Source organism: Balaenoptera physalus, assembly GCF_965194825.1.
Source record: "Balaenoptera physalus genome assembly, chromosome: 10".
NCBI lineage: Eukaryota > Metazoa > Chordata > Mammalia > Artiodactyla > Balaenopteridae > Balaenoptera > Balaenoptera physalus.
The window spans coordinates 75065555-75080076 of record NC_138889.1 but is presented as its reverse complement, the minus strand read 5'-3'; the positions used below and the strand labels follow the sequence as shown (position 1 = coordinate 75080076).

The following is a 14522-nucleotide window of genomic DNA, read 5'->3' as shown; positions in this document are numbered from 1 at the left end:
AACAATGATATTTTTTCAAGGTACAAGTGTGTCTTCTTGAGAGCTGCAGGAGACAAGGAGAGTCAGAGAGCTCACACACTGAGCTTTAACTTTATGCCAGGCATGTAGCCTTGTCTCCACTTCACAGATGGTGAGACTCTTTAGCATTTTACTGAGCATACCAACCTGTAGGGACTCAGGAAGGTAGGGGTTGAAGCTGGTATTTAAAGGTCTGATACTAGGACTTCCTGGATCAGAGGACAAGGAATCAGAGAGATTGTGACCATTTCTTTTCATACTTGAAGTAAGATCCTCTTCCTCTATGAGGCCAGCTTCTTCCTTGACTAATCAGGTTTGGTGGCTGCTTACTCCCTCCAAAATCAGGAATTCAGGAATTCAGTCTTTGGTCACTTGGAGCTCCTCTTGATTTATGAACAGCTCTGTCTCGTAGTGTAAAAGTGGTTTTCCCAAAGAGGGAAAAAATAGCTTAAAAGAAGGCCTTGAAGAATCAAGATGACAAAATGTATTATTCATAAGGGCCTAAAATAAGTGCCGGATCCTCCACTCAAAGTGAGCAGGCGACAGCCAAGCACTGTGTGGGGTGGAGCCCAGCCGACTCCAACTAGATCCGTGTGGCAGGCTGGTCAGCCACAGCTCTGCTCAGGATGCCAAGAGTCCTTCTCAGGAGGTGGTCCCCCTGCCAACACAGGGCAGCCCGTGTAGCTCGTACGGATGCATCCCACCTTACAAGTGAGTATGGTAGGATCAGTGAGACAAGGTAATTCTTGAAGGAGAATGCAGGAAATGCAGCGAGAGTCTGGGGATTGGTGGGAACACACACACGGGCATGCGTACGCGCACACACACACACACACACACACACACACATCTGTAAGATTATTTTGAGTTCCCAACTTAATAACTCAAGGATACAGGTATGTATTGGGAGCGAGGAGGACAGGAGTAGATGCAGGGTGTCTCAACACTCCTTCGCTGGCTCCTGGTTCTGTAACGGAGCGTGTAGTTGCTGATGGCACTGGCCATGCAGAGTAGGTCCTGCTGCATCCAGGTAATAGCCGCTTCTTGTGGCATAACAGGTCTTTTTTTTACTCAAGGCTTGGCTCATCATTCTTGAAGAACTTAAAACAATTTCTCTGTTTTCTTTTAAGAGAATGTTTACAAACATCTCTCCTGCAAAAGGCTCTTCTGCTTTTTGAAAGAAACTCAGGGTCAGCGAGTCTACATTTTGTCCAGTGGGGAAAAGGCAGAGTCAGTGTCCAGAGGCCTCAGATCAATAGCCAGCATTACAGAAAACCCATTTCCCTTGACTCTGCCATAATACCTTTGTTAACTGGGTGCTTGTGATACTGACTTATACCTGAGGACCATTTCCCATGTCCATTTGTCCATAGAAAGGAAGATTCAGTGACAGGAGGGAGGTCACTGAAAAATAGAAGGGATGCCAAGAGACTTCTGAAGACACCCCAGGCTGTCATGAGACTGTGCTCCAGCTTCAGAGTGATGACAAGTCTGCTCTTACCAGTAGAGCAATAGGCTGGGATTTAAACAGAGGCTGTAGCCTTAAGAACCCTCTCACCTGTCTCTTATCCTTCCTCTGTTTCATCCTTTTCCTTCCTCGTACTCTTCAAAATTTCTCTTCTGGGCTATGGTGACTACACTGTGGGGGAGAAGCGCTTTCAGTAGCTCTTGCTGTATTTGGAGCTTGCTGTGTGTTCTCTGTTGGCTGATGGCCTCCTCCCCAGCCATGGGAGCTTGTTGTGGTCCCTGGGGCCGATGCAGCCCATGGCAGCATCAACTGGTATTGCCTTAGGTTCTAATCTCAAAGGTCTTCCAGTTTCCTCTCATCAGAGTGGTATCCCTGGAGTGTAGCGTACCTATCAGTAGGCTCAGGTTTACCTATGTGCCCTGACAGTGCACGGAGCCTTCAAGAAAATGGATGTCTGACCTTCCTACCCCCCACACCCCAATTCAGAATAATAAAATCTTAAGACTGAAAGAAATCTCAGCATTTTAAGATCCAAGTATCTATTCAATATTTGAATGAGGCAGCATGTATAACCAATTCACTTTGCTGTACACCTGAAACTAATGCAACATTGTAAATCAACTATACTGCAATGAAAACTAAAAAAAAAAAAAAAAAAAAAAACCAAAGGAAAGAAATGCAGAACCTCAGGCCCTACCTGAGGCCTGCTGAATAGAAGGACGTGGTATATTGAACTGGTTGGGTTCAAATCTCATCTCTACCACTTTCTAGCTGTGTGATCCTGGGCTGGTCACCTGATCCCTCTAAGCAAGAAATGCCTTGTAGAGCCAACCTGGAGAATAAAGGATGATATAGCTGAAGTGCCTACATATATGATGTGCTTGATAGGTAGTGGATAATATTATCATTATCCTGAAAACCAGGGGCTTTCAAAAACTTTTGCCTGCAGAATACCCGAGTTCTTTCAGGTGCTTTCCATCAATATGGTTTTTAGACCCCTTACCACTCTGGTTACTTTAGTAGTAGTATTATTACTATTACTATTTTTATTGTGGTAAAATATACCTAATAAAATTTACCATTTTAAGTGTACAATTCAGTGGCATTAAGTAGATTCACCTTGTTGTGCAACCATCACCTCCATCCATCTCCAGGACTTTTTCATCTTCCCATACTGAAACTCTGTACCCATTTAACAATAACTCCCCATTCCCCCCATCCTCCCAGCCTGGTCACTTTCTTTTAATAGCATGCTCCAAGTTCTTCAGTGTTTTTCTTCCTACCATAAATGGCACTTGGAAAGAGCCTTTTGGTAAGGGCTTCTTTTTTTTTTTTTTAATTTATTTATTTTTATTTTTGGCTGCCTTGGGTCTTTGTTGCTGCACGCTGGCTTTTCTCTAGTTGCGGCGAGCAGGGGCTACTCTTCGTTGCGGTTCGCGGGCTTCTCATTGGGTGGCTTCTCTTGTTGCAGAGCACGGACTCTAGGTGCGCGGGCTTTAGTAGTTGTGGCTCGCGGGCTCTAGAGCGCAGGCTCAGTAGTTGTGGCGCACGGGCTTAGTTGCTCCGTGGCATGTGGGATCTTCCCGGACCAGGGCTTGAACCCGTGTCCCCTGCACTGGCAGGCGGATTCTTAACCACTGCGCCACCAGGGAAGTCCCTGTAAGGGCTTCTTTGAGTTTGCAAACTCCCACTGGGGAGCCCAAGAGTTAAAGCTCTGTGTCAGTTGCAGCAAACTTTGGGGATTACAGATAGTTACAAAATGGATGTCAATACAGCTGCTTTGCATGGAATGGATCTGCAAAAAACCTTCCAAGGACTGGTACATTCCTTCCAAAAATATCCAAGGATGTGGTTTGGCACAGCTTTAGGGAGAAACCAACAGTTTTTGAATTCTTCAATAGCATGTACCTCATGGTGAAAATTAAATGAGCTAATTCATGTCGAGTGTATAATACAGTGCCTGGCACAGATAAGGCCTTTATATGTAGGCTGTTGTTACTATGATTGAACTGTGGCAGAGTTATTATGTATGTTTTGGTATTTAATCCCCACGGTAGGTAGATATCAGCTTCATTTTACGTGAGGAAACCAAGGCTCTGAGCTGTTAACACCCCTGAAATTACTGAGCTAGTGAGTAACAGAGCTGGGATTCAAACCCATACTCTTTCTCTTGTAAGATGCCACCTGTTGTGATATACCAAGAAGGAAACTCTATGGGTGGGTGAGTCATACTGACTTCATTCTTGGTATTTCATCTTTCCATCTACCCTGCCCTTTTTATGAGGTCCTATCTTCTTGCTATTTCTTCTTCTTAAAGTCATACACCTAATGTCCAAGCCTCAGAGCTTTCTGGATTTACCAACCCCTGTTCTCTGCACCGTCTGAAAGTGATCACTCATGGTCTTCAGTAAGGTCTCTGCTCTAGAATAGGAAACTGAAATCATGTATGTAAACCATGGAACTCTCTGGCTTTATTGGATGAGTGTCTAAGAGCTAATGCATTGTTCATGGAATTTAGAGCAGTCATTGGGGTTTTGGTCAGGAAATAGTACTTTCCAGGACATTCAAGTCACCTGGCTGGAATTTGCTCAGAAAAGAAAACACACCTGACTTCCATGAATGACTAGGATTCATTCTCCTTTCAGAAAACAGGACCAAGACACTCTGTACTTTGTCGTGGCTCCTAGGAAGCTCAAAGCCAACTTGAATGCTTGAGTCACACACAGCACGTACATAAATTCCCAGGGCTGGCATGTTTGATCCTCCTCCTTTTCATGGTTTTGAATCTCCATTTCTGTTTTACTCACTATATTATAGGAATTCCCTTTGGAAAGGGATGAGCTTAGGGTAAGTAAATCAGTAAAGACTATAAGTGCATAGAAGTCAAGGACCATGTTTGGTTATGGCAGTGTCCCCAGCACATAGCCTAGTGTCTGGCATGTAGTAGGTTCTGAATAAATGTTTATCAGTTGAATGAATGAAAGATGTTAATGAATCAGCATTCAAAATGACTTAAAGGGTTGTGTCTTTGGTACTTTGCTGTGGACTCTCAGCTCATGAGGTCATCAAGGTGGAAGCTTTAGAAAATGTTCCTTAGACTTTGGAGGTCCATCAGTAAGGAATTTTGTGTACATGCTAGCAACGGACACCAGAAATAATAATGGCTTAAAAAAAGAGAAGTCAGTTTTCTCTCACTATTATGAGCTAAATTTTGTCTGCCCAAGATTCATAGGTTGAAGCCCTTACCCCCAATCTGATGTATTTGGAGATAGGGCCTAAAAGGAGATAACAAAGATTGAGGGACTTCCCTGGTGGCACAGTGGTTAAGAATCCGCCTGCCTATGCAGAGGACACGGGTTCGAGCCCTGGTCTGGGAAGATCCCACATGCCGCGGAGCAACTAAGCCCGTGTGCCACAACTACTGAGCCTGTGCTCTAGAGCCCACGAGCCACAACTACTGAAGCCCGTGTGCCTAGAGCCCCTGCTCTGCAACAAGAGAAGCCACCGCAATGAGAAGCCTGCGCACCACAATGAAGAGTAGCCCCTGCTCGCCGCAACTAGAGAAAACCCGTGCACAGCAACGAAGACCCAACGCAGCCAAAAGTAAATAAATGAATAAATTTATTTAAAAAAAAAAAAAGAAGGTAATGTTTACCCCTAATCAGCAATTCCATGGCTAGGTATCTTTCCTACAAAATACATGTACAAGGGTGTTCACTGGTTGATTATTCATTCATTGAATAAATATTTAAAAACAAAAAAACAAAAAAAACAAAACAAAGATTGAGTCATAAGTCTGGAGTCTTAATCTGATAGGGCTGGTGTCCTTATAGAAGAGGAAGAGACACCAGAGATCACTCTCCCTTCATGTGGGCACAGAGGAAAGGCCATCTGCAAGCCAGGAAGACAGGCCTCACCAGAAACCAACCCTGATCTTTTTTTGGCCGCACTGCATGGCTTGCAGGATCTCAGTTCCTGGACCAGGGATTGAACCCAGGGCACAGCAGTGAAAGCCCAGAATCCTAACCACTAGGCCACCAGGGAACTCCCCAGCCCTGATCTTGATCTTGGACTAATATCCTCCAGGACTGTGAGAAAATCAACTTCTGTTCTTTAAGCCACCCAGTCTGTGGTATTTTGTTATGGCAGCCTGAGGAGCCTAACACACTCACATATGAGAAGTCTGGTGATATTCAGCCCGGGGCTGGTGTAGTAGCTCTATGGGTAGCACGGATTATTTCCAGTAATCTCCATCTCTCTATTTTACTCTCCTTAGCATAGGCTTTCATCATCAAGGTTTTCTCATGGTTCAAGATGGCTGCTAGAGTTCTAGCTGCCACATCCACATTCAGGCATGAAACACATAGAAGGGAAAAAGACAAAAAGAGGACCTACTAAGACACTCTTCCTGAAGTGGTACCCAGCCATGTCTGCTTGCAACTCGCTGACCAGAACCTAGTTACATAGCCACACCTAACCTTAATGAAGTCTGGGAAATTAGTCTTTTAGCCGGGCACATGGCTGCCCTGAATAAAATTTGGAGAGAATGAGTCTTGAGTAGATAACCAGTAGTCTATGCCTAAGAAACATGAGTACTTTGGGAAACGAGGAAGCTGGAAATGAGATTCTCACTCACAAGAACAGTCCCACTTCTCAGAGCCTGTGAGCTACCACCAGGATCTAAATCCCTGCTCTCCCATACAGAAGAATTCTAAATCATTTATGTAGAGGCTCCCCCCTTTAGGAGCAGGAACTTAACTTCCCATTCCCTGAGTTGGGCTCTGCTCAGTAACATGGTTCCAAAGACTGGACCGTGGAAGGGACAGTGGTGGAAAGGAGGGAAACTACAGTGAAGAAACCTGGCAAACGTTACCTTGGCCGGGTGATCGAGGTTAACATCATCAGTGATAAATCGTGTTGATATTTTATGTACCTTTGATATGATGTGATGAGAAGGGCACTTCATCTCTGTGGTCTTCCTCCCCAAAACCCATAATCCCAGCCTAACCATGAGTAAAACATCAGAAAAAGCCAAATTGAAGGGCATCCTACAAACTACCTGACTAGTACTTTTCAAAATTGTCAAGATCATCAAAAACAAGGAAAGCAAGAGGAACTGTAACAGACCAGAGGAGCTTAATGAGACATGACAACTAAATGTAATGTGGTGTCCGTATCCTGCAGCAGAAAAAGGACATTAGGGAAAAACTTGTGAAATCTAAACAGAGTGTAGCATTTAGTTGATAGTAATGTACCAATGCTGGTCCCTTAGTTATGACAAATATACTATAGTGATGTAAGATGTTAACAGTAGGGGCAACTGAGGGGAGGGGTATTTGTAAACTACCTGTTTTTTCAACTTTTCTGTAAATCTAACACTCTTCTAAAATTAAAAGGTTATTGAAACGAATCCCTGCTTTCCTGCTCACTCATTGTATGACTTGGGCAAGTCACTTCATCCCACTGGGCTCAGTTCCTCAACTGTGCGATGGGGTGACAGCGCCTTCACTGCAGGATTGAGAAAAGGCTTCAGTGAGACAATGTGTGACGGTGCTTTGGAGACAGTGTCCGCACCTTGTGGCTCAGCATGCAGCGTCCCCTCCTACCTCTGCAGTTCCACACAGGGGTGTCTTCCAGAGGTTTCCTCAGAGGCCGCTGCTGCTGTGGCACCCAGCAGGGCCCAGCCCTCACCCAACTGGACTTCCTTTATAGCCACAATTCTCTGCAGGAAACTTCTCCCTCACCTCTCTTGACAGGTTGCTCTGAGGGACTAAGATTGCATTTTTATTTTCATATTTCACTTCATTTTTCCCCCCTTGAATTTAGTTTTTCTCTTCAGGAATCAGCATATGACTCAAACTGCCAGTTCTAAATTTAGTTTTGCCTGTGATATGCAGAATGCATTTAGTGCTGCCTAGGATATGTATTTGGAAATAATGGTTTTATTTACCACATCCCGTAATTCTGACTGCCTGCTGGGTTCTTTCAGGAAAGAGTTTGTCATCTCCTTTCCTCCTAATGATGAAATGTTGCCGGCTCAGGTCCCAGAGGCCCAGCCCAGGACAGACGCTGGTGACTTGAGTCTCGGTTTATTTAAACAATATCATCCCTAGGATTCTGCAGTCATGGGTTCTCTCCAAGCCTTCTGTTTAGAGGTAGTTTGGAAACAAGGTCTAGAAAGGGCTCATGGGCTTTTTGGAGGCTGGAAGCTTATCTCTGGGCTCTAGGCCGGTAAGATCTGCCCCTTTTTTCAGAGTTGTCCCTTTAGTGCTGGAATGGATGGGAGGGGAGGAAGTTCCACATATATGGAGCATGTGTCCTGGACTTTGGGTGCTGAGGATATAGAAGTAAATCACAGACAGCTCCTGCCCTCTGAGAACTGCAATTCATTCATTTATTCAAAAAATGCATTAAGCATTTACCATGGACCTGACACCATGCTAATCATTAGGGTTATAACAGCGACCAAATCAAAGTTTCACTCCCCTGAAGCTTGCTTTCTCATGCACATGGTCTGTATGGCTCTGACTTAAAGCAGGAGATGAGGGATGATATGTGATGTTAGGGAGATAGGCAATGTGTATTCGTTTACCAGGGCTGCAGTGATAAAGTACCATAGTCTGAATGGCTTACGACAACAGAAAGGTATTCTCTCACAGGTCTGGAGGCCAGAAGTCTGAAAACAAGGTGTTGGCAGGGCCAGGCTCTGTTTGGAGACTTTAGGAAAGAATCCTCCTTTGCCTCTTCTGTCTTCTAGTGGCTCCAGGCATCCCTTGTCTTGTGGATGCAGACTCCAGTCTCTGCCTCCTTCTTCACACGGCCCTCTCTGTGTGCCTGTGTCTCCTCGTCTGTCCCTTACAAGGACACTTGTCTTTGAATTTAGGGCCCACCTGGATAATCCAGGATGATCTCCCCTCAGGGTCCTTAATCTAGGTACATCTGCAAAGACTCTAGGGAAAAATGCATTCTTTGCTTCCTCCAGCTTCTGGTGGCTGTTGGCATTCCCTGACTTCACTCCAGTCTCTGTCTCCATGGTCACATTGCTTCCTCCCCTTCTCTCTGTGTGTCAAACCTCCCTTTGCCTTTCTCTTAAAAGGACACTTGTGATGGGACTTAGGGCCCATGCCCGTAATCTAGGACAATCTTCTCATCTCAAAATCCTTAACTTAATCACATCTGTAAAGACTCTTTTTCCAGATAAAGTCACATTCAGGGGTTCTGGGGGTTAAGATGTGGACGTATCTTTTGGAGGGCCACTGTTCATCCCACCACACAGTCCAAAAGTGTAAGGCCTGTGTATATTCACCCTGTGGGGTAGATTTTATTCTCATTTTCCACACGAGGACACTAAGGCTCAGAGAAATTAAGTGATTTACCCAAGGTCATTCAAAAAGGAGGTAGCAGAGCCAGGGATGGAAGCCTGGAGTTGTCCGACATTGAAGCCCATTCCCTTCCTCCCATGGCCTCCTGACCAGCCAGAAGTTTTGAGAAATCTCTCCTTTGGTTTCAAACACAAATGGCCATTAGGAAGACCACACCTAGCTTTACCAGGCATTAAGATCTAGTGGGACTAGTCCGAGGGTACTGTTAGCTGACAGCAGTTGCTGTGGAGCTGGACAGGTAGGGTGTGGGATGGAGGAGAGAGGGGGCAGAGGGCTGGTAGTGAAGAGAGGGACTCAGAGCCCAGGGTCGGGGCAGGGATACCTACTAAATAAGGGAAATAGCACCTAAAGGAGAAGCGGGCCATGCTGTGCCATCTTAGAGTTTGCCCAGCACCTTCTCTGGTTCTCTCCTGCGTGAAGGATGTCTCTGCTTGCCTGCAGCGGTGGGGGGCAGGGTCGTCTGGCCAAAGACTTTCTGGTACAAGCTGGAGGGCCTGAGAACGCATAGGGAAGAGCTCTCTGGGCTTGAGTCGTCTGTTCCTCAGACATTTCCAAGCAAGGCCATGAGTGAGGCACCGGACACTCAGAGATGAACACCTGTGGTCCTCACCCCAAGGCAGTGACAAAGTAGAAAAAGATCGAGAACCAAATCCCACTCTGCCTCTCTCACTGTGTAACCTCAGACAAGGTACTTTCCCTTTCCAAGCTCTGTTTTCTTATCTGGAAAATACAGACTCTTTTTGAGATTTAATGGAGATAAAAATGCAAAGTGACTGGCACAGCTTTGGAATATAATAGGGTCGATGGATGTTACTTCCATTTCATCAAAAAACCCACTCTCCAAGCAAGAGCAGTGGTTCCCAAACTGTAGGCTCTGGCACCTTAGAATCCAGAGTATACAACAAGGTCCCCAGATTCCTCTCTACACCTACATGCAGCATCGTTTTCAAATATATATAGATGGTATCATGGTGACTCAAATGCAGTTACATGTAAAGCAACTATACTCCAATAAAGATGTTAAAAAAAAAAAAGCTTACTGAATTCATGGTGACTTTGTCATTAAATATTGCCTTGATCAGTGTGTATGGAAAGATCCTGAAATCCTCTGATATTAAAAAGGAGTCATTATGCTCAAATATGTTGGCAACCACAGGTATAGTTGTGGGAGACAGATTTGTAAACTGACAAATCAGATTAGGTGTGATTAGTGCTATTACAGAGCTACGTTCAGGTTCTACAGAAGCAGAGAGAAAAGCTCTACAAACTGCCTGGAGAAATCTGGGAAGGAGGAGGTGACATTTAGGCTAGGCCTTCAAAGATGAATAGGAGTTGGCCTCATTTGATGAGCGGACATTACAGTTACAGAGCAGCAGGTTAAAAGGCACAGAGTCCAGGTGGTGAGGACTTTGGTTTTGGTGGGGTTTAGGGGAGGGGAAAGGCCAGAAAAGCAGATAGGATCTGGGTCAGGGACAGTCCTGAATGCTATGCCAAAGAGTTTAAGATGACCGTAAGTAGGGGTAACGAGGGAAGGGTTTGAAGTAAAGAATAACGATATTAAATTGACCTTTTAGAAAGATCACTGCCTTGATGGAGGATGGAGCTTGGGAGGCCTGTAAGTAAGAGGGCTGTTGGGGAGAAGGTGTGGGGCTCACAGCAGAGTGGGAAAGCACAGGTTTCAGGAGCTACACAGCCTGGGTCTAAATCCCAGCTCTGCTAGCTACCAGATGAATGATCCATTTAATTAGTCTCTCTGTTCCTCAATTTCCTTTCTGTAAAATGGACATAAAAATGTATCTACCTCATAGAAACTATTAGGAGGATTAAATAAGAAAATGTATTCCATGGAATATTATTCAGCCTTAAAAAAGGAAGGAAATTCTGTCACATATTACAACATGGGTGAACCTTGAAGACATTATGCTAAGTGAAAGAAGCCAGACATAAAAGGACAAATGCTGTATGATTCCATTCTTATGAGGTACCGAGAATAGTCAAATTCATAGAGACAGAAAGTAGAATAGTGGTTGGCAGGGGCTAAGGAGGAGGAAGAATGGGAAATTATTGTTTAATGGGTACAGAGTTTCATTATGAAAAGATAAGCATTCTGAATATGGATGGCAGTGATGGTTACACAACAGTGTGAATGTACTTAATATCGCTGAACTGTGCACTTTATTTTATTTTATTTTTTAAAATTAATTAATTTATTTTGGCTGCGTTGGGTCTTTCCAACCCAACGGTTGTGCGTGGGCTTTCTCTAGTTGTGCGAGTGGGGGCTACTCTTCGTTGTGGTGCATGGGCTTCTCATTGCGGTGGCTTCTCTTGTTGTGGAGCATGGGCTCTAGGCTCGCGGGCTTCAGTAGCTGCAACACGCAGGTTCGGTAGTTGTGGCTTGCGGGCTCTAGAGCACAGGCTCCATAGTTGTGGTGCATGGGCTTAGTTGCTCCGCGGCATGTGGAATCTTCCTGGACCAGGGATCAAACCCGTGTCCCCTGCATTGGCAGGCGGGTTCTTAACCATCGTGCCACCAGGGAAGTCCCTGAACTGTGCACTTTAAAATGGTTAAAATGGTAAACTTTGTGTCGTGCATATTTTGCCATAATTTTTTAAAAAGAATAAAAATTTTAAAACGTGTTTCAAGTGCTGCATAGTTTGGTGTCTGCACATAGGAAGCACTTAGTGATTATTGTTAGTTAATATTATCCTGCCAGGTAAGTGATGATGCAGGCCTGACCTAGGACAGGAAAAATGATGGTGGAGAAGAGGAAACATCATCTGGATCTTTTTAGGCAGAGCCCATAGGGCTGGGTGACAGAGCGCTAAGGGCACAAGGCAGAACCACAGCAGTTTTACTGGGACTCCACAGAGCCAGGCCCAGGTCACACACCTCCATCAGAGTCACTCCGAGGACCAAGCTGTGACTTCTCAGACCCATGAATTTCTGAAGCATGTCCTGTAGAGGCAGAGGGCCAGGGCCAGATGGTGCTGAGTCACCCACTGGGCCTAGTGCTGCCAAGGGCCCATCTCTGTACCCATCTCCCAGATGACAGCAGCTGCTGCATCCCAGACACGGGTGACTTACGGGTCTGCAAAGCAACAGCCTCCGTCTCCCCAGAATCAATCCACAGGAACCTTACCACGATGGCCTTGCCTCCTTCCCATGAGATCTGAGAGCTAGAGAGGAATCCCACCTGAGAGAAGAGATGGGAGGACCTTTGCCTTCTCTTTGATCACTCAAGTCCAAGCATGGAATTTCCGTTCATACATTTTATGGAAACCTCACAGCAACAAAGTCTGGGGAGGTTTGTGCAGCATTGGCTCTACAGGAGAGGGCCAAGCTGGCAGGGAAAGGCTCAATTCCCCCTGGTGGAACTGGGGAGCCTGTTGTGCCTTTTTGGAGAGGAGTTTGGCGAAGTGATAAAGTCTCCAAGCTCACGCCAGGCAGTCTGGGTTCACAGCAACTCTGTGCCACTTACTAGCAATGTGGCTGTGAACAAGCCTTAACCTCCCTGAGTTCCGGTTGCCTTGTCTGTAAAGTGGAGATACCTCTCTCATGGGATTTATATGAAATATAAATGAGATACATACATATAGAGCCTAGCAGATCATAGGTGCTTAGTAAACATATTTTCTTTCTCTGCTATAAAATTTCATACTTCATTTTTTTTCTTGTAACCACCCTGAAAGGAAGACTTTTCTCGTTTCCTTTTTTGTTTCAGATAAGGAAATTGGAACTCGTAGAGATTAAGAAACTTGCCTAAATCCCCACAGGAAAGGGATGGTAACTCCGAGACCCTCTAAGCCTTTGCCCTTCCACTGGGAGACACTGCTTCCTGTGTCTCACTCAATCCTGGTACAGGAGGGTCCACGTATGAGACCATTTCTAGAACAGCACCTGGGCTGAGTGGACACCCAGAAAGCTGCAACCGCACAGTGTCCATGCCCTGTAACAGAAGAGTGTGCCCACGGTCCCAGGAGGCTGGCTCTCCTCGGCCTTCTGTCTCTAAGGGGATATGGGTTATGTACATAATCATATATAAAAAGTACTTCGGAAACCGCACCCATTCAAAATGACCTGCTGGCAGAGCCTTTCTGATGGCAGTGGACATCCATTGCTGGTTCTCATCCCAGAGGACAAATGAGGTCAGCTGGCGTCCCTGAATTCAGCCTGGAGTGGTTGTAACACAATTCCTACCAGGAAGGGCTTGAGAAAGGATGCAGCCTTTGGGTTGAATACTTGATTTGCCTCTTTTTAGCTATATGGTCTTAGCTCACAGTGCTCAAGCCTCGGTTTCCTCAACCTTTAAAGCAGGTTTAATAAAACTAACCTGACAGAGTTATTGTTTGAATTAAATGATATGGAGCCAGACTGCCTGGGTTTGAATCCTAGCTCTGCCACTTACTGGCTGTGTAATATGGGGCAAATAATTTAATCTCTCTGTGCCTTGGTTTTCTTGTCTATAAATGAGTGTAATGATAGGACCTAACTCTTAAGGGCTATGGTGAATGAGTAAATACATGTAAAGTGCTAAGAGTAGTGCCTAGTACCTTGTATAGTCTCAGTAAATGTTAGTTATTATCGTTACTATCATCACTAGCTTTTGCATCTCCCTGGAGTGCTGGCTGTTGGTGATCCCAAGCTCTAGCAGCTGTGTAGACATGCAGGCAACTCTCTTTCTTTTTTTTTTTGATGCAGTAACTCCAGCAGCAGAGGAGAGGAGGGATCCCTGGTCTCTCAGTAGACACAGGAGACAGTGTGCCTGCCAGGCAGGCTTCCTGGGGGAAGTAGCACTTTTCCTGGTCCTTGAAGGACTCTTTGGTCTATAATGTGCAAAGCTACTTCCCTGTTGAGGGGGGTGAGATTTCATCTGAAAGGTGATATCATTTGCCTGTCACCACGTTCCAGCCCATTACCTGAAGAGGGAGCATGAGCCTCAGACCAGACCCAGGAATGAAGGGCTTGGCCCAGGCAGGAGGTGGAGTTGAATCTGGATCTCTTGACTTAGGCCACGAGTGGGACAAGACTCTGTAGGACAGATTTCCCAACCAGGGTGTCGGGACAGCGATGCCCTCAGCACTTAAGGGTGGTGGCCTGGGCTAGCAGGAGGCAGTCCTCGGACTGCACATCCACCTCTGCATTTATCCAGTGTGTCAAACAGTATCATTTTTTTTTTAAAGAAATTCACGTTCTTATTTATTTATTGATTGATTGATTGCTGTGTTGGGTCTTCGTTTCTGTGCGAGGGCTTTCTCTAGTTGTGGCAAGCGGGGACCACTCTTCATCGTGGTGCGCAGGCCTCTCACTGTCGCGGCCTCTCTAGTTGTGGCAAGCGGGGACCACTCTTCATCGTGGTGCGCAGGCCTCTCACTGTCGCGGCCTCTCTTGTTGTGGAGCACAGGCTCCAGACGCGCAGGCTCAGTAATTGTGGCTCATGGACCCAGTTGCTCCATGGCATGTGGGATCTTCCCAGACCAGGGCTCAAACCTGTGTCCCCTGCATTGGCAGGCAGATTCTCAACCACTGCGCCACCAGGGAAGCCCCAAACAGTATCATTTTTGATGTGGGCCTTAGCATGTTGGGAGGTACTGCCCTGCGAGGCCGTGCCTTTGAAGCGATAAGCCAGATAGTGACCCAGTGGAAACTGCTGCAC

General features: G+C 45.7%; 1 protein-coding gene across 3 annotated transcripts in view; it reads left to right on the top strand.

Annotated features, from left to right (window-relative positions):
* The window catches only part of SERGEF (secretion regulating guanine nucleotide exchange factor), a 246322-nt gene that overhangs the window by 185596 nt on the left and 46204 nt on the right, over nucleotides 1-14522 (top strand). The gene's annotated exons all lie outside the window — the stretch shown is intronic.